Source organism: Rhipicephalus microplus, chromosome 5, assembly GCF_043290135.1.
Source record: "Rhipicephalus microplus isolate Deutch F79 chromosome 5, USDA_Rmic, whole genome shotgun sequence".
In the NCBI taxonomy this organism is placed as follows: domain Eukaryota; kingdom Metazoa; phylum Arthropoda; class Arachnida; order Ixodida; family Ixodidae; genus Rhipicephalus; species Rhipicephalus microplus.
This window is the reverse complement of record NC_134704.1, coordinates 160456125-160475587: the sequence shown is the minus strand read 5'-3', so window position 1 is coordinate 160475587 and position 19463 is coordinate 160456125. Positions and strand designations below refer to the sequence as shown.

The 19463-nt window shown below is 48.8% G+C and overlaps 1 protein-coding gene across 2 annotated transcripts in view; it reads left to right on the top strand.

Annotated features, from left to right (window-relative positions):
• LOC119174152 (iris-like) overlaps positions 1–19463 on the top strand; it is a 155928-nt gene that overhangs the window by 49672 nt on the left and 86793 nt on the right. The gene's annotated exons all lie outside the window — the stretch shown is intronic.

Here is a 19463-nt window from a genome sequence, read left to right as displayed (position 1 = left end):
CGGGCCTACAACGTTTCCGCCTCCGTCAAAAAATCAGCCGCCGCAGCCGGGATTTGATCCCGCGACCTGCGGGTTAGCAGCCGAGTACCTTAGCCACTAGACCATCGTGGCGGGGCATGGAGAACACTGCTGCATGTGACCATTGCGGCGATGACGAAACGACTTGGCATATTCTGTCTGAATGCGCACAATACTGCTCGCAGAGACAGTCACTCTGCAATGCACTAGATGAACCGGACAACCAGACTCTTTCGGAAGAATCCTGCGCTACCGACAGGACTTCATGTCACAGATGAAAACCACGTGAAGGCGCTCCTGCGCTTCTTGGGTTCAACCAGCCTCTCCAAACGAGTGTGATGCTGTGCATGTGTGCATGTGTATTTTTTTCGTAATTTATTTTATATTTCTCTATCTCTTTCCGACCATTATTTCCCCACCCCTGTTCAGGGTAGCAAACCAGTAATTCTAGGTCAACCTTCCTGTCTCTCCCATTTATTCATTTCTCTCTCAATAACTTGATTTACACCAAAATTTACATGGTATGATTAGAGCGTACTACTAACATAATTGACTGGTCATAGCACGAAGGGGATGTCAGGCATGCTATGTGTTGTGCTAAGAGTTCAGAGTGATGCCGAGGCATCGTTCGGAGCACTGTTTCGAAATTAACGTTTATTTCTCTCTCTCACGCTGTCCAGTTCTGCAGAGCTCACAGACGGAAAACCAAAGCGTGCGCTGCTGAATCAGTGAAGCATATGAAGAAATTCAGTTTTCACGAATGGCCCTTCCTGATTTTCAAATATGAGGATCATATTTGTTGAAGAAAGGATTGACGGGGCTAAACGTTAAGACGAATAAAAGAAGCACATGCGACACTCAGAGCGCGCACTTGTGGTATGCACTTCATCATTTCGTCGTAACTTATCGTGTGAGTTATCCTTCATTCAGTACGAACCAACTAGTTCGAATAATTTTAATGCTGTCTACGTCTCCTTGTCTCGTGGTGCAGTTTGATTTTGATCTCTCCACTTCCGTGCCCTGCGAGAGAGTAGACGTGCGGGGGCGTTCATAAACAGTCCAGAGTTTCTTCGAATAAATGCGGCATGCGTTCTTTGTAGCCAGTTCAAGAAACAAAAACAAACAAGAAATCTAAAAAAGTTAACAAGGCAAGAGTGGTGTGAGTTGGAGGGCAGGTGGCTTGTGTTTCGAACAGGGCCGCCAGCGCTGCGAATCCGGCTTTGCAGTGGCCGCGAGGAATGAAGAAGCCACCACTGAAAATCCCAGAATTTCTGCTTCTTGTTCTTTTGCGAACTAATTCTTTATTCGTCATATTAATTAGTGATATTGCCACGTTCCATTTCCCAAGTTTTTGTTATCGTCCCAAAACACCACACGATTCTCAGCGCAAACCGCGCCTGCAGTTTTCGAGAAGGTTCCGGACTGTAGTAGATCATTTCGATAAGATCACGCCCACTGTGCGAACGGTACAGATTGTTCTGGAACCTACGCCACCGCCAGCGATGACGCTAGAACGTTCGACGGCAAGAGTATAAATGCCGACGCGCTTCGCCGCTTGTCAGTTGTTGATCGAAGGCCGACGCTCCGTTCGCCGCTATCAGTCGCAACGCCGGCATTCAAGTATAGCAGAGGCATAAGGCAAGGATGCCCATTGGGCCCAACCTTTTTTGTCATGTCGTGCGAGCCGGTGATCACAAGTGTTATTGCGCATGAAGGCATTCGGGGCTTCCAACTGACGGGCCAGGAGCAGGTGAAAGTGCTGGCATACGCGGACGACATTTCCCCGTTTGTTCGGGATGAAAGCAGCCTCCAAGCCTTTAGTGTGACGTTCACAAGATACGCGCAGGCATCCGGAGCGGCGATAAATGCGGAAAAGAGCAAGGCGATGCTATTTAGAACTTTCCCTAGGGTCCTTAGGAAACATCGAAGTGGTGTCCATCGTTAAAGTACCGGGAATCTACTTCTCCAGTGAAGGGGTGGCACCAGCCACGTGGCAGAGAGCCCTCGAGAGGGCAAAGCAAGCAGCTGACCGCATTCGCCTCCTAAACCTTACGTTATGTGAAAAAGCGCTGGCAGCAAGGACCACCGTTTGCGCGTTTGCGTTCTACGCGAGTAGGGTAGCAGTGATCCCTAGGAAAACCGCGAGCCAACTGAACGCCGTGATCACCGATTTGCTATGGGAAGGGAAACCGGCACCAGTCAAGCGACACCTCCTTCAACTACCCGAGGACAAAGGTGGCCTCGGCCTCCCACACGTACAAATGACCAGCCAGATACTGGCCCTCAAGATTACCCGCATGCTTTATTACGCCGCGAGTTACGTTGGGAAGAATCTAATAAGCTACTCGACAAGCACCATCACGCACTATCTGGAAAACCACAAACACACTGGCCCGCGCGCGGAAGCGCCCTCACACATTTACAGGATGGCGGCAACTACGACAAAGATCATAGAAAAAGAAGCCCCGAACTGCGACATTGACAAGGACCCACCCGCCCGAATTGTCGAAGCAATAACAGAAAACCAGTTGTCCGAAGAAGAAAAGGAGCAGATCAAAAGCCTAGGTCTGTGCAAACAAAAAAGAAATAAGTACCGACCACGCGAAGTACATGACTTCGAGTGGAAGCGCAAGTGGCAAGTTTTGCCCACGAGACATCGCCTGCACCGTTTCGGCATCACGCCGAATAGCCAGTGTCCTAATTGCCGCACTGAGGAAACGATCTCCCAGGCGTTGTTAGAATGCGGGGTGGCCAAGTCGGTATGGCGCCGTGTGTCGAGGTGCTTCAGCATCCGCCCTCCCCCGGCCCTCGAAAGGAATAGGGGCTGCTTCGCAAGGCTGGTGATTTTCATCACACTCTTTGTGATTTGGAAACGCCGGTGCCTTGCTGAGGTAAAGAACACCCCAGTGAGAGCGGCCTACCCAGCATTAGCCATGATCAGGCAGAAAATAGTGCAGTACTTGGCCAAGCAACTGGAAGCTGGCGGGGAGGAGTTCCTTCGGCGCTGGTACACAAAGTTTTTTTTTTGTCAGAGGTGCGAAACTCCGTACCTCCATAATCCCCTCTAACCCCATCTCCCCAAAACATTGTGTTACAAGTGTATGTATAGCGCCAGTCGAAGTATTGTAAATATGCCTACCCATGTTCACGATCTGTTGTAAATATATGTATATGTGATTGTAAATATATATTTGTGGTTTTTTTACGAATGTATGCGTAGTTTAGCACAAACTTGTGTATATGTATATGTATGTGTATATGTATGTATGTATGTATGTATGTATGTATGTATGTATGTATGTATGTATGTATGTATGTATGTATGTATGTATGTATGTATGTATGTATGTATGTATGTATGTATGTATGTATGTATGTATGTATGTATGTATATATATATAGATCCGTGTATGTGCCGCTAGTTTCCTCTATGGATAATGGAGTTTGTATGCCCCATAGTGCATAAGAGGGGTGTCTAAACGAGCACTGTATGTATAAAATGATGTAAAGAGTTTTTTTGAGTTTGAAGTTGATAAACTTCTCTTTGTATCAGTCCGAGACTGCTATCTGTGCGAGACTGCTGCTGTAATTGGACTTTACGTTTACCGGGCACAGGTTCGCCCAAATAAACAGTTAAATCCCAACACGAAGTCTCCTGTCTTCGGGCACGTCACGACCCCGTGACATCTAGTGGAGGTGCTGCTTCGTTCATGTACCGGACGCCCCCGTCAAGCCGTGAACCCAGCCCACGTCGCGGAGAAGACACCGACGCCAACCAGGAGCAGTGAAAAAGCCGCCGACAGCAAGGGCTACCACCGGAGTACGGGCTTCTGCAAGACACTGCGCGGAAGACCAAGGCCATGACCGCGACTGCAGCGACAATGACAACTGCAGCGTCGCAGCCCACGATGGTAATGCATCAACCCAGGGAACCACCAATTTTTCATGGATCATCGTTCGAAGACCCGGAGTCCTGGCTGGAGACATACGACCGTGTGGCCGCCCTCAACCACTGGGACCATGACGAAAAGCTGCGTCGTGTGTTCTTCCATTTGGAAGACACCGCAAGGACCTGGCTCGAAAATCGAGAGTCCACGCTCCGAACGTGGGATGTTTTCTGCGGCGCATTCCTGCAAACTTTCGTGAGCGTCGCTCGCAAAGAGAGGGCCGCTGCTTTATTAGAGACCCGGGTTTAGCTACCAAATGAAAATGTCGCCATTTTCACAGAAGAAATGACCCGACTATTCCGTCACGCTGACCCAGACATGCCCGAGGAGAAAAAAGTCTGTTTCCTCATGCGAGGGGTCAAACAGGACCTCTTCGCGGGACTGATGAGAAACCCACCGAAAACCGTCCGAGAATTTGTAGCCGAAGCGACCACTATCGAAAAGACTCTGGACATGCGCACCAGACAGTATAATCGTCGCCTGACTGCAGACTGCGCTGCTGCTCAAGCCAGTAACTCCGGAGACCTGCGTGAAACGATCCGAGCGATCGTGCGGGAAGAGCTGCGCAAACTGTTGCCTTCGGCGCAACCTCAAGTGGATTCGATCACCGACATTGTGCGAGAAGAAGTTCGGCAATCGCTTCGAATTCCCCAAACATTACTGCCCGAGCCAGAAACTATGAGCTACGCCACTGCAGTGCGCCACAACGCTCCTCCCCGTCCACGCCGAAACGCCGCCCCGTCGCACTTCCGTCGCCAGACACCACCGCCGCCGCCACCCCCACCGACGACCTACCGTTCGCCAGTGGCCCAGCGCAGTGAACCGAGGAAGGCTGACGTCTGGCGCACCCCTGACCATCGCCCGCTCTGTTACCACTGCGGCGAGGCCGGACACACATACCGCCGTTGCCAGTACCGACAGATGGGACTGCGTGGCTTCGCCGTCAATGCACCGCGTCCACAGCCAGGAGAACGACCACGTGACATCGCCGACTACCTGACAGGAACTCGGTAGACACCACGAAGCCCTTCGGGTTCGCCGTCGCCCAGCCGCCGCACGTCACCGCACTACCGGCAGTACACTGGCCCAACGCGGGGCCGGTCTCCTAGCCCGTATCCGGGAAACTAAGGGCAGCAACCGGTGGAGGTGCGGTTGCTGTGCGACGAACTACCGAAGATCCTCCGACGACGACGACGCCGCGACGGAGTTTTCCGAACACAGCGGCAACCAGGCATAGCCCTGACGGCGAAAGCTCACTTACCGAAGGTCGCCTGACGATGCAACATGGAAGCAGCAGAACAACATGACGCAGCCGTGACCCGACGCTACGCCCTAACTGTAATGCGAGACGGCGAACTAGCGACCTCGACGTTTTTATCCACGGCCACAGTGTGACCGCTCTGGTCGGTACTGGAGCCGTGGAGCCGACTATTCTGTCATCAGTGGGTCGTTCGCCGCGAAGTTGAAGAAAGTTAGGACAGCTTGGAAAGGCCCTGAAATCCGCACAGCCGGAGGTCATCTCGTAACGCCTGCAGGAATCTGCCCAGCGAGAGCCACCATGAACGGCCGTATTTATTCTACAGACTTCGTAGTCCTACAGCGTTGCTCGAGAGATGTCATCCTTGGCATGGACTTCTTATGCCTCCATGGTGCTGTCATCAACCTAAAAACAAAGTCGATAACGTTATCCACAGAAGAAGCACTACCGCCGCGCACGCCGTCAGGACACCATGCCTTGAATGTGCTGGAAGAACAAGTCACCATTCCGCCTCACTCAAGCGTCATTATTTCGGTCGGCGCTCCTAAATCACCTGACTTGGAAGGCGTCGTTGAAGGCAGTCAGTATCTGTTGGTCACCCGAAATATTTGCGTCGCAAGAGGAATTGCAGAGCTGCGGGGAGGCAAAGCAACGGTTATGCTCACGAATTTTATCAATGAGTACAAACATGTGAACAAAGGAACAACGGTCGCATACATCGAAGAAATTGTCGAAGCCACCAGTGCTTTCGCCCTCGCCCATTCTGCGGAACCTGCTCAGAGGAACCAAGCCCCTCCCATAGCTTTCGACGTCAATCCCAGACTTCCGAACGATAAGCAAGAACAGCTCAAGGCCCTGCTACTGCAATACGAAGATTGCTTTTCGTCGTCATCAAAAATTCGGCAGACCCCAATCACGAAACATCGCATCATAACGAAAGAAAATGCCAGACCACTACGTCAGAGTCCGTAGAGGGTTTCGACGCGAGAACGCGAAGCCATGAAGAGACAAGTTGATGAAATGCTGCGGGACGACATTATCCAGCCGTCCAAGAGTCCACGGGTCTCCCCCGTGGTGTTAGTGAAGAAAAAGTATGCGACCCTACGTTTCTGCGTCGATTATCGCCGCCTGAACAAAATCACAAGAAAGGACGAGTATCCTCTCCCACGAATAGACGACGCACTTGATCGGCTCCATAACGCCAAGTACTTTTCGTCAATAGACCTCAAGAATGGCTATTGGCAAATCGAAGTCGACGAAAGAGACCGAGAGAAGACAGCGTTTATAACACCGGACGGCCTCTTCGAGTTTAAGGTGATGCCCTTCGGCCTTTGCTCAGCGCCTGCAACATTTCAACGCGTTATGGATACAGTACTGGCAGGATTGAAGAGACAGACTTGCCTTGTGTACTTAGACGACATCGTCGTGTTTTCTTCGAGTTTCGACGAGCATCTTCCGCGCCTTGAAGCTGTACTTGAAGCCATCAAGACTTCCGGACTCACACTGAAGCCAGAAAAGTGCAGATTTGCGTATGAGGAGCTCTTGTTTCTGGGGCACGTTATCAGCAGGTCTGGAGTTCGTCCCAATCAGCGGAAACAGGCGCCATCGCCGACTTCGCGCCGTCCACTGACAAGAAAGCCGTGCGCCGATTTCTGGGCCTGTGTGCCTATTATAGGTGGTTCGTGAAAAACTTCGCCCGCATTGCCGATCCTCTTACTAACCTTACCAAGCTGGACATAGAGTTCAAGTGGGAAACGCCACAGGAACACGCTTTCCAAAAGCTTAAACATCGCCTCCAGACGCCTGCGTTACTTGCCCATTTCGACGAATTCACCGAGACAGAAATACATACTGACGCAAGCAGCGTAGGTCTTGGCGCCGTTCTTGTGCAGAGGGCTGACGGACTTGAAAGGGTTATTAGTTACTCCAGCCGATCGCTATCCAAAGCAGAAGCAAATTATTCCACAACAGAAAAGGAGTGCCTCGCCATCATCTGGGCTACGTCGAAATTTCGCCCCTACCTCTACGGCAGGCCCTTCAAAGTTGTGAGCGACCACCACGCCTTATGTTGGCTAGCCACCTTGAAGGACCCTTCAGGTCGCTTCGCATGATAGAGCCTGAGACTTCGTGAATATGACATTACTGCCATTTACAAGTCCGGCAAAAACACTCCGACGCCGACTGTCTCTCTCGTGCGCCTGTCGACCAACCGCTACCCGACTACCCGGATGGCGACTACTTCTTGGGAACGATAACTACCGATGACTTCGCTGAACGACAGCGGGCTGACCCGGAACTTAAGGCCCTAATAGAATACCTCGAAGGCAGGACCGCCGAAGTCCCGAAGGTATTCAAGCGCGCACTTGCGTCGTTCTTTCTGCGAAACGGTCTTCTACAAAAGAAAAACTTTTCACCGCTTCGAGCTAAGTACCTCCTTGCGGTGCCTTCAGCTTTGCGACCAGATCTCCTGCAGGCCCTGCACGACGATCCGATGGCAGGGCACCTCGGTGTTTCTCGCACGCTCGCGAGGATACAAGAAAGGTACTACTGGCCACGTCTTACCACCGACGTCACTCGTTATGTGAGGACATGCCGGGACTGTCAGCGACGCAAGACACCGCGGACAAGGCCAGCGGGACTTCTGCAGCCAATTGATCCACCTTGCCGACCTTTCCAGCAGATTGGTATGGACCTACTGGGGCCGTTCCCGACGTCAGATTTCGGAAACAAGTGGATCGTGGTAGCTACCGACTACCTCACCCGCTACGCCGAGACAAAAGCCCTGCCAAAAAGCAGTGCATCCTAGGTAGCTAAGTTATTCGTCGAAAATATCGTCCTACGTCACGGCGCCGCGGAGGTCCTTATCACCGATAGAGGAACGGCATTCACTGCCGACTTAACTCAAGCGATCTTGGCATACAGCCAAACAAACCACCACCGCACGACAGCGTACCACCCACAGACCAACTGCCTCACCGTGCGGCTTAACAAGACGATCGCCGACATGCTGTCAATGTACGTCGATGTCGAACACAAGACGTGGGACGCCATTCTTCCGTATGTGACCTTCGTATACAACACGGCGATGCAGGAGACGACGCAGATATCTCCATACAATTTGGTCTACGGAAGGAGCCCGGCAACGACGCTCAGCGCCATGTTACCCAACGTCAACGACAAAGAAAACCTCGACGTGAGCGAGTACCTTCAACGCGCCGAAGAAGCCCGACAACTCTCGCGTCTCCGTATCAAGAATCAACAGACGACCGACAGCCACCGTTACAACCTTCGACGACGCTTCGTGGAATACCAGCCAAGTGAACGTGTTATGGTGTGGACGCCGATACGCCGACGTGGACTAAGTGAAAAGCTTCTGCGACGGAACTTCGGACCATACAGGGTGGTTCGACGTCTCGGCCCACTTGATTACGAGGTTGGCCCCGACGGCATCACGAACTCTCAACGACGCCGATCGCGACCTGAAGTCGTCGTTGTCGCGCGCCTCAAGCCGTTTCATGCGCGTTAACAAACTGAAACAGTGTTTTTTCTATTATTATTGTATCGTAATTTATTCATTGTACTTTCTTGCATTATTATTGTACCATCATCTCTAGTTAAAGCATCGGGACGACGCCTTTTTTCAGAGGGGGGCAATGCCACGTTCCATTTCCCAAGTTTTTTGTTATCGTCCCAAAACACCACATGATTCTCAGCGCAAACCGCGCCTGAAGTTTTCGAGAAGGTTCCGGACTGTAGTAGATCATTCCGATAAGATCACGCCCACTGTGTGAACGGTACAGATTGTTCTGGAACCTACGCTTTGGGCGAGGCTCATAAGAGCCTTACGCAAAGACCCCGCTCCTTGCTGCTTTATCTGGTTGCACATTTGCACTTCTGACACTGTTCCATTAGACAACCATTGCGCTTGTTTCGTCGAGTGCTCTATCTTTTTTTTGAATTTTTTCGTTTGGCCCGTTTTTATTGCTGTGCACGCTCGTGATGTTGTGCATGCCTTAAGGTTCTTTGCGTGGTCTGTAAACACAGAAGAAATAAGAACTGTTGCAACATAAAACAGCGTCCTTGTTTCATTCAGCATCTGAAACAGTACAACAATGCACATCATAGTTGTATACCTACGTAGAAAACACACAATAGAGACAGATTTCCAACTTCGTTCAGCTCTAAAATGTACAGCTAACCATGCCCCCCCCCCCTATAAAACAATGAAAAGCTAACTTCTTTAACGTAGCAACAGGCGTCCCAATACTGCATCAAAGGAGGCGGAAGAGGAGGAGAGAAAGGAGAGGGAGGATACACAGCTGCCTAATATTATTTGAGTGATTTGCGCAAATTACGAATGCCACGTTAATTCACACCACGTTAGTTTTTTCACACACCATAAAGCTTCAAACTTTATAGCAATCACATGATTATGAAAATTTATGACTGTCATCGTTGAAGGCTTAATCCTCTGTCAGATGAGTTTCAATATACGCATGAAATTTTTGATGTTTATATAGAAAGTGTGCAGGTATGTAGCATGTATACATCATCTGCTAGATATTGCACTGATACTTGAAACTCCACATGACATGCAATTCTAGAAGAAATGTCAGTAGTGTAGTGAGCACGTAGACAGGTGACTACTCACAGCCTCAGTCACATTTGTATAAACGGTTTTTCAATTGCAATTCAATGCTAATGAACGCAACAACGATAACATCAGACTTTTTATCGCACAGTGGTATCAATGATTGATTGATATGTGGGGTTTCACGTCCCAAAACCACCATATGATTATGAGAGACACCGTATTGAAGGGCTGCGGAAAGTTCGACCACCTGGGGTTCTTTAACGTGCACCCAAATCTGAACACATGGGCCTACAAAATTTTCGCCTCCATCGGAAATGCAACCGCCGCAGCCGGGATTTGAACCCGCGTATTTCGGGTCAGCAGCCGAGTACCTTAGCCACTAGACCACTGCGGTGGGGCCACAGTTGTATCAAGTAAACGCACAAGGCTAATCGTGGTGTTTCACCTGTAGTGCAATCGTGCGCGTGCAGTAATGTCGTAAAAGTTGCCACCATACCAGCCTTATCCGCGATGTAGCCCCAGTCCCCTTCCTCGAGTCATCAAACTCCGACTCCGAGAACTATACACCATAGCTCAAACTCAATAGTCAACTTCGAACCAAAATTGCGACTGCACTGCAAATGAATGAAACACATTGAGAGGATGGGCGTACACTTGGAGCTGTTTATTCCTTGAGGAGACAGGCTAATATATGAGCCTACTTCTCGTCAACGCACACGCTCCGTGCTCGAGTCAAGTGTGCCACTGAAGTGGTTTACGAAATACCCCTATTGCGTGGAAAGAGCTACGCACGTTGGCCAGACGGGACACTGCATCAATGTTCGAGTGGGAGGACACCCTCTCACACTAAAAAATAAGGATGGTGCGAATTTCAGAGCGCAATTGACTTCCTGTTGATGCACGTCATGCATCAAGCAGATTTGGATCTCTGAAAAAAAAAACGCTTGATGATATGCGGGGTTTAACGTACCAAAAACACCTTATGAATATTAGAAAGGCCGTAGAAGAGGGCTCCGGAAGTTTAGACCACCTGGGGTTCTTTAACGTGTCCCCAGCCTGAGCACACGGGCCTACAGCATTTTCGCCTCCATCGAAAATGCAGTCGTCGCAGCCGGGATTCGATCCTGCTACCTGTGGGCCAGCATCCGAGCACCTTAGCCACTAGACCACTGCGGTGGGGCTTTGTGAAAAAAAATAAATGAAAAAAGCAAGGTAGCAGAAATAATTTCAGGGTCTTTTACATACAGAAATGGGGTAAACTATTGGAGGTTAAAGGGGCCCTGCAACACTTTTTGAGCATGGCCAGAAAGCGCTGCTGATCGGTAGTAGAGGCTCCCGAAAACACGCGAGCCAAATGTGATAGCGCAGCAAGTGGCCTGGAATTCATAATAAATTGTCAATATCAGCTAAAAATTGTTTTCTATCCCCTCGACAAATGACGAAAGACTCTCAAAAATCACTCGTAGAATGCCCATCTGTCAGCCATTGGTTGATTTGAATATGGCGTGCTCGGTCGTCACTGAGGTCGCCACAGGAGGCCGCCACTTCTCCGCACGTGTGCGCATGATCGCACTAAAAAAGCCGCGTATTCGAGAAAACAGAAGAAAAAATTGCTCAAGGTCACGAGGCGCGCGTGAAGTCTTTTGTTTGCTGCTCCCATCTCTCTCTGCTTAGGTTCCAGTACTTTCGCCGGGACGATAGGAGAGAGAATGTGATTGCAGCGTGTGACAAAGCTTAGTAACTCCGCTCGTATTGGACAGATTCTTAAAATTTTTGCGGTGTTGAATTTGTGCGGCAGTAAGCTCTTCAAGTGAATTATTTCCATGTTTCTTAAAAAAAGTGTTTCAGAGACCCTTTGAGCTTTGCCTTTAGCAGTGGAACGCGATAGCGATATTTTGTTTCTAGTGCGTACTTCACACACCTAGTGTATGAAATCGTCATGGAAATCGATATACATTCCCTACAAAGTTAGATGCGCAGTAGTGTGAGTGCCTTTTGTAGTGCGTGACTAGCTTTAATCTATCAAGTCATTATGATAGTTCAATGTTGCGACGCCCGATGACAATGTACGCTTGCACCACGCATTATTCCGGCTATATTTCATGTTGTATTGTCCTGTATACAGGACACGCGTGTTCGTGAAGCATGAAAGTTGCTTGCACTACCATTCTAAGCAGGGGTAGTTATTTTCATTTTATTACGAAGCAGAGGCATTGCTATGCGATAGAACACCTGCTTGCTACGCAAAGAACCCGATGTTGACCCCCCCCCCCACCCCTTAGACGCGGAAGTCTTTATTATTGACTTCATTTGCAGCTTTCTGGATTTTCGAGTCACGCGAAGATGATTGTTCACTCACATCTAAGAACGCCGACACCGACGCCGGTATTACTTCGAAAGGAGCTCTTTAGCGTTACCGTGTTATTTGCTTTGAAAGCCAAACTTCACTGTACCTGTACGGGTTGAAAGCACGGTATTTAAAATTCATGTATCTTATAGTGTGATCAGGAAGGCGATGACTTGAGCTCGCTACGCCTGCGTTGACGAGAAGTGGGCTTCTGTTAGCCTGTTTTCTCAAAGAATAAGCTGTTTCAAGTGAGTGCACGCCCTGTATATGTGTTTTTGTTGTTTGTAGTGTGGTCGTGATTTAGGCGTGAAGTTGACTATGAAACTCAGACATGCACTAATTAGCCCAACAGCGAGTATTATGCATAGCCGTGCCCCTCCCCCTCCCACGAAAAAGGACAAAAAATGACGTTTTGTAGGAGGCCGTCTATAGCACAGCGACTAGCGAACATAAGCGTATAGGGTTGGGAGACGGTGCAAAAACTTTTCGCCGCACTAGTCACCAAAGAAACCGAGTGGTGGCGCGCCACCACAGCAGCACACGTAGAGTCTGGGGTAGAAATTGATGTAGCCATGGGGGCCAAGCCTACTCAGACGTAAAGTATATTAACATGCAGGGTGACAGAAATAGGCTGAAGTGGGAAGAGAGTGAACAGCTAAGGGAGGAAAGGTTGATGGTATATGGTTTTGTAGAAATACATCTTAGGAACATGGAACAACCTCCTAAAAATTCGGACTACGCGTGGGAATATTGTAGTAGAACAGAAGGCAGCAGAAAGGGGGGTGGTATTAAGGCATCCATTCATAAAAGTACAGACAGGCAAAGGGTCAAGCAGGAGTGCAAGGAACATTTATGGCTAAAAGTGGAAGTGACAAGGGAAATGATGCTCCTGAGATTTGTATACTTGTGGACAGGGGCAAAAGCCATAGAGAAAAATTAACAAATGGTGCAGTGCATGGGAATTGACATTGGCGAAATAGGAGAAGAGTGTGAGGTAAATATATTAGGAGATATAAAGAGAGAGACAAAAAAATAAGAGGGAGAGACAGGGAGGTTAACCTAGAACAACTGGTTTGCTACCCTGTACGGGGGTGGGGAAAAGGATCGGAAAGAGGATAGACATAGAGAGATATAAAATAAATTAGAAAAAAATTACATGCGCACACATTCAGGGAGCTCCGATCGCAGTCGTTTGGACAAGCGGTTCAACGCAAGAAGCGCAGGAGTGCCTTCACAGCCTTCTTCTGCGACATAAAGTCCTGTCGGTAGCGCAGGATTCTTTCTTCCGAAAGGGGCTGGTTGCCCAGTTGATCTAGGGCATCGCAGAGGGAATGGCTCTGCGAGCAGTATTGTGGGCATTCACACAGAGTGTGCCAAGTTGTTTCATCACTGCCACAATGGTCGCATGCAGCAGTGTCAGCCATTCCTATGCGGAACGCGTACGCATAGGTAAATGCGACGCCCAACCATTATCTGCACAGCATAGTAGCCTCTCGTCAGCGTAATTCTGAAGGAATTCGAAGACTGAGAGCTGGGTCTAGGGTATATAACCGGGCATGGATGAAATGTGGCTCGTTCTATTGTGACGTGGTGCGCTTGCGAGCAAGCATGTGGAGTTTCCGTGCAGCGTCAGTTCTGGAAAGCGGAATTGATATTTGATCGCTTTCAGTATGAGCAGAAGGGGCAGCTCCATCGTCCCGTTCATTGCCAATTATTCCAAAATGACTTGGAAGCCATTGGAAGGCTATTTCATGCCCTTTCACAAAGAATTTGTGAGTCTTTTCTGCAATATCAAATACCAGCTGTTCGTACGGACCGTGGCGTAAAGGTGATAGAAGGAATTGCAGTGCCGCCTTTGAGTCACTGAAAATTGTCCATTTTTGTGGCTGTTGATCGCTGATGAATTGCAATGCGGCACGGAGAGATGCGAGCTCTGCTCCATGTTGATGTCGTAAGGTGGGAGGTCTTGAATTTTCTTGTCGTGTCTTTTATTGGTATAGCAAATGATGCCGTTGAACTCTTCCGTAAAACAGAGCCGTCGATGTATACGCGTGTACAGCCTTGATAAGTCTCGCATAACAAGAGCAGAGCAAGCTGCCTAAGAGCAGGTGATGACATATCTGCTTTTTTATGGATGCCAGGTACAGTTAGCCTGATGTTAGCCTGAGTCAGGCACCAAGGAGGAGTCGAAGGCCTGGCGACGGGTGGGAAGCATGTTGGCAAAGAATCGCGATATGTGGTTACCATTTGGCAAAATGACGAACGTGGTCTGTCTGCTTGTAAAGAGGCTAGGCGGTGGCAGGGTGTCCGAGCAATATGCCTTATATGGGTCCTGAGTGCCTCAACGTCGATGTGTGTCGTGATGAGGTGGTCACCGGCGATTGCTATAGTAGCCATTGTCGACGCACTACGAGGCAAGACGAGGCAAATTCGCAGTGCCTGGGACTGAACACTCTGTAGCGTTCGAAGGCTTGTTTTGCTTGCATTGGTCAATTCCGGTGAGCTGTACCGCAGGAAACTGAGAAAAGGTACCCTGTACAGCTGTAGCATTGCACTGGGAGAAATTCGCCAAGTCTTCCCTGCAAATAACTTCAGTATATTACAGATGCCCATTAACCGTTTATTCATGTACAAAACGTGATCGCTCCATGATAGAGTCCTGTTAATTATGACGCCCAAAACCTTGTGCGATCGAACGTATGGTACAGTTTCACCATTGATGCTTATAGTGTACATATACATAGGCTTTCGTGTAAAAGCTACGAGGGCGCATTTCTCGGAAGAAATTTCCAAGCCTCAATTGCGGAGGTAACGCATTGTCTCAGTGGCAGCTTTTCGAATTCTCCCTCATAACTGCAGGCGTCTTACAGCCGATGCCCAAACGCAGATATCATCTGCGTACATTGATAGCCTGACTCTGCTTGGCAGATGCTCAGTGAGAGCAATGAACGTAAGATTGATTAGCACAGGGCTGAGTACGCTACCTTGGGGGACGCCACGGTGGCTGTAGTGTGGAGAGGTTTGACCATCTTCAGTGGTCACGAAGAAGGATCGCATTGATAAATAACTACGTATCCAGCAATACATCCGACCAACTACTCCTACATCTTCGAGAGCTGTGAGAACAGCTTCATGCGTAACGTTGTCATACTCCTTCCCTTTGACGTCTAGGAACAAAGATGCGCAGAGACACTTACGGCCTGTCTCGTGTTGAACGTAAGTGACCAGGTTGACTACGTTGTCAATCAATGATCGACCACGCCGACATCCTGCCATGGCATCTGGGTAGATGTTGTTACACTCCAAGTACCACTGCAGACGTCCCAAGATCATCCTCGTCCTAACTTTGCCTACACAACTGGCCAATGTGATCGGGCTATAAGATGAAAGATCCAACGTTGACTTGCCTGGCTTCAGAAGTGGAATTAGGCGACTTGTCTTCCAGCTTGTCGGGACCATTCCATCTTGCCAATATTTGTTGTACAACTCCAGGAGGAGGATTCTCGCGTGTTCACCCAGATGACACAGGGCCCTATAAGAAATTCTATCGGGCCCTGGTGCCGACGTGCGTCCACACAAAGCTAGTGCTGCTCTCAGCTCAACGATGTAAAAAGGCATATCCATGCGGGAATCCCTTGTTTGTGGACCGTTAATCAAGGGCACTAGGCTATTGGGCACTGCGAGTGGCCCAGGTGGTCTGGCACAGAAGTCTTCTGTCCCGTCAATGCCGCCTCTATGTTCAGAAAGTGCGAGAGCCCTGAATGGTGACCACTGAGTGGGTTTTGTGCGGAGACCTCGCACAGTCTTCCACAATTGGGATAATGGTTTTCGTGAGTCACGTGACTCACAAAAAGCAGTCAAACGTTGTGACTCGAGTTTATTTATTCGGTGCTGAATCTTTTTTTATATACGTCGAGCAATCCGTAAGGGTTCTATTGCCTCCGTGCGTCGGTATCTTCGTTTAGCACGCCGTCGGGTTGCTCCAAGTCGTTCTAGCTTGATGTCAAACTCCGTTACTTTGGGAGAACAGGTCAGGGTACACGTAGTGTCGTGGATTGTGCTTTTCATTATCTCCTCTATGTCGAGGGATCTGATGCTTCACATTGCTCTTCCATGCGAGACTGAAATTTCAATCAGTCCACTCTCTGAACACTGTCGCGTATCTTAGCATGGGACAATCCTTTGATTTTGACGTAACTGGGAATGTGGTCACTTCCATGCGTTTCTATGTCTGGAAACCACTCAGCATGCCTGACGAGGCTTCGTGAGACAAAGGCCAGGTCAAGGCAGCTGCTATACCTTGAACCACGTAGGAACATTGGACTGCCGTCATTTACAAGAAAAGTTGGTTGTCGGAGGCGAAGGACACCAACTTTCTCCCTTTAATATTAGTCTTCGAACTTCCCCAGATTGAATGATGAGCGTTGAAGTCACTAATTCTAATGCATGGGTAAGAAGTTGCTGACAGGATAACTTGCAGTCTTGTATGGTAGAAACGGCTTGACGGAGAGAGGTAGGCACCCACAACCGTGATGGTAAGTCTGTTCTTCACTGTTATACTTATATATTGATTGTCGTTTTGGGGTGACACCGGATGATGAATGTAGGTGAGGTCGCGGCGAATAAACATCAGAACTTTGCTATTGTCCGCAGTTGTAGATGACATGAATGACTCATAACAAGAAAGTCTGAATTCGTTCTGCAAATTTCGCTCGCAGATGACAATGATGGGGAACCTATTGGTGTACACAAACCGACGGAAATCGGCGATTCGTGATCTCAGTCCCCGGGCATTACATTGAATAATCGCTCCTTTCGGACTTCTTTTCTGAAAGACAGTGGCTGGAGAGCCATTATTTACTCAAGCGCTGCGAGTACTGGACTCAAAGCGTCCAGTAATTGCAGTGCACTTTGTGCTGACATTGTGTGCATGTTGCTTAACAAGAAGCGAATGGCGTGAATTAAGGGTCGCAAAAGAGCTGTAATTTGCTGATATGTGTTCCGTAAGTACTCCTTTGCAGCAGCTTGCTCTCAAAAAGACTGCTTCTGCTGCAGCTCTTCTGCGCGTTGTGCACACGTAAATGGCGGCCACTCTTCTGTATACACTGGTCTGCCCCTTCTCTCTTTTCCAACGTCTGTGTTTGCCGTGCTGGAAACTGCAGCTGGCGATCTTTCCTGATGCGTCGACTTGTCGCCTTAAGTTGGCGCTGTCCGACATGAAGACCTTCAACAGCGACGTCGTCTTCGCCGGATTTTCTCAGCAGCTTCCTTGTGGATTGAGCTGTCTCGTACCATTTGCTTCAGAATAGAACATTCTTTATGTGTGGACATTCTTTCGAAGAAGCTTTGTGAGCACTCCGAAAGTTAGGACACTTCAGTGTGGTAGCGCTACAGTTGTCTTCCGCGTGTGGTTCGTTGCACCGGGGGCACGCTGCGGAGCTCCTACAAACACCCTTTACATGGCCGATCTTCTGACAATTGAAGCATTGCACGGGTTTAGGGATGAACGGTCGAACTTGACGAAAGTGGCCAACCTTCACGTATGCGGGAAGACAGTCACCTTTGAACGTTACTCTCACACAGCGTGAGTTACCAAGCCGTCCAACGCTGACAATGATGTTGTCTTGACTCGCTGGTTTTATAAGTATTGGAAGGTCTGCGTTTGGAATTTCCGTGTTAATATCATAAATGATTCTTGATGTGATTGCACCATCGGCTGGTATGACAGACCTAACTGCAATGTTTCCCAGTTGTGTTACTTGTTGCAGGGTGCTCAGCGCACTAGGGTGCAGCACATCGACCACCAGTATGTTTCTCCTTGTATTAAGCCGTACGTCTTTGATCTCGTTTGGCACAGTATTCTCAAAATAGAGCAAAAGCGCTTGCCTGTTCAGAACACGCAGACTTTCAGTAGCGTTATTTGGCACGAACAGGATGGAATGGGGCTATCGCTTGGGCGCCGTTTTCACGGTGGCTGTACTTGACACCGACGATGGATTGACGATCCGTCGCTTGGCCTTGCGGTGCAGGACAGGTTGAAAGCCACCGTCTGAGGACTTGTCGCAAGATGCAAAGTGCAGCTCAGTGTCATCGCTCTCGCTGGATGTGTTTCCTCGCTTCCTCGAGGTAGTGGCCGTGGTCGAACCGAAGTCGGACGTCACCTCGTGAGGTTGTTGATCCATTACCACAACGTACGGCGCAATAGACCCCGCAGCTGCAGCGAAAAGTCCAGAAAAGCACTGAGACGAGCGACATGTGTTCTACAAAGAATCACTTCGTGTTCCTCTCAGGAGATATGGATGGATATACTGACCCAACAGGCAGAATGCTGATGGATAAATGTGAAAGGCATGATTTATTCATTTGTAATAGCACAGAGAAATGCGAAGGGCAGATAACATTTGAGGTTGGAAGGCTGTAGTCGACGATAGATTACGCAATAATGTCACATTGGATGTATGATCGGCTAAGGGTGATAAACATAGATGAATATCGATCCAGAAGCTTAGCTAGCGATCACAAACGTATCAAGCTGAGTTTTAGAAGAGAAAAAAATTGGAAAGGCAGCATTACGAGCAACCACACGGTAATATTTATTCAGAAAGGCAATTAGAAATAGCAAATAAAGAGATTGAGAAAATAATGACCGAGGATACTGAAACAGAGTGGACGTACACAAATCTAACTCTATTGCTTGAGTTAGTAGAGCTTACAATGTGCGATTCAAATCAACCGGAAAAAGCAGACACAAACCCAAGAGCTGGTTAGATGGGGAAGTTAAGAGAGCCATAGTAAGACGACAGGAAGCCTCCAGGGAACACAGGTATGCTAAACAGAAAGATGAGCCGGAAGATGATGTCAAAAGAAATCGGCATAATTTTTCGATCTGCAGAAGGGAAGCGTCCGATTTGATCAGTGACAGGATTAGTAAAAAGGGGGCAACAAACACAATAGAAAGGCAGCTGCAAAGTTTTGGAACCATCTAAATTTTCTGAGTAATAGGACAAGCATGAAACAGAGTTTTATAACTACAGTTCAAGGTGTCAGCCTAGAAGGGAATGAGGCAATGGAATATATAAAAACAATGATGACAGAAAAATTGAAACACCAAGAAAGCGCTGTATGAACCGTACCAAATGAGGATGGACCAATTAGCTCAGTGGCTCCACTGGGACAACGAGAGTGGGAAAGGGCAGAGAAAAGAGTTCCTAATAGCACACCAACAGGCCCTGACGCCATCCTAATGATGCTAATAAAGAAACTAGGACCAAACTCTAAGCAAACATTAAGAGCGGCAGC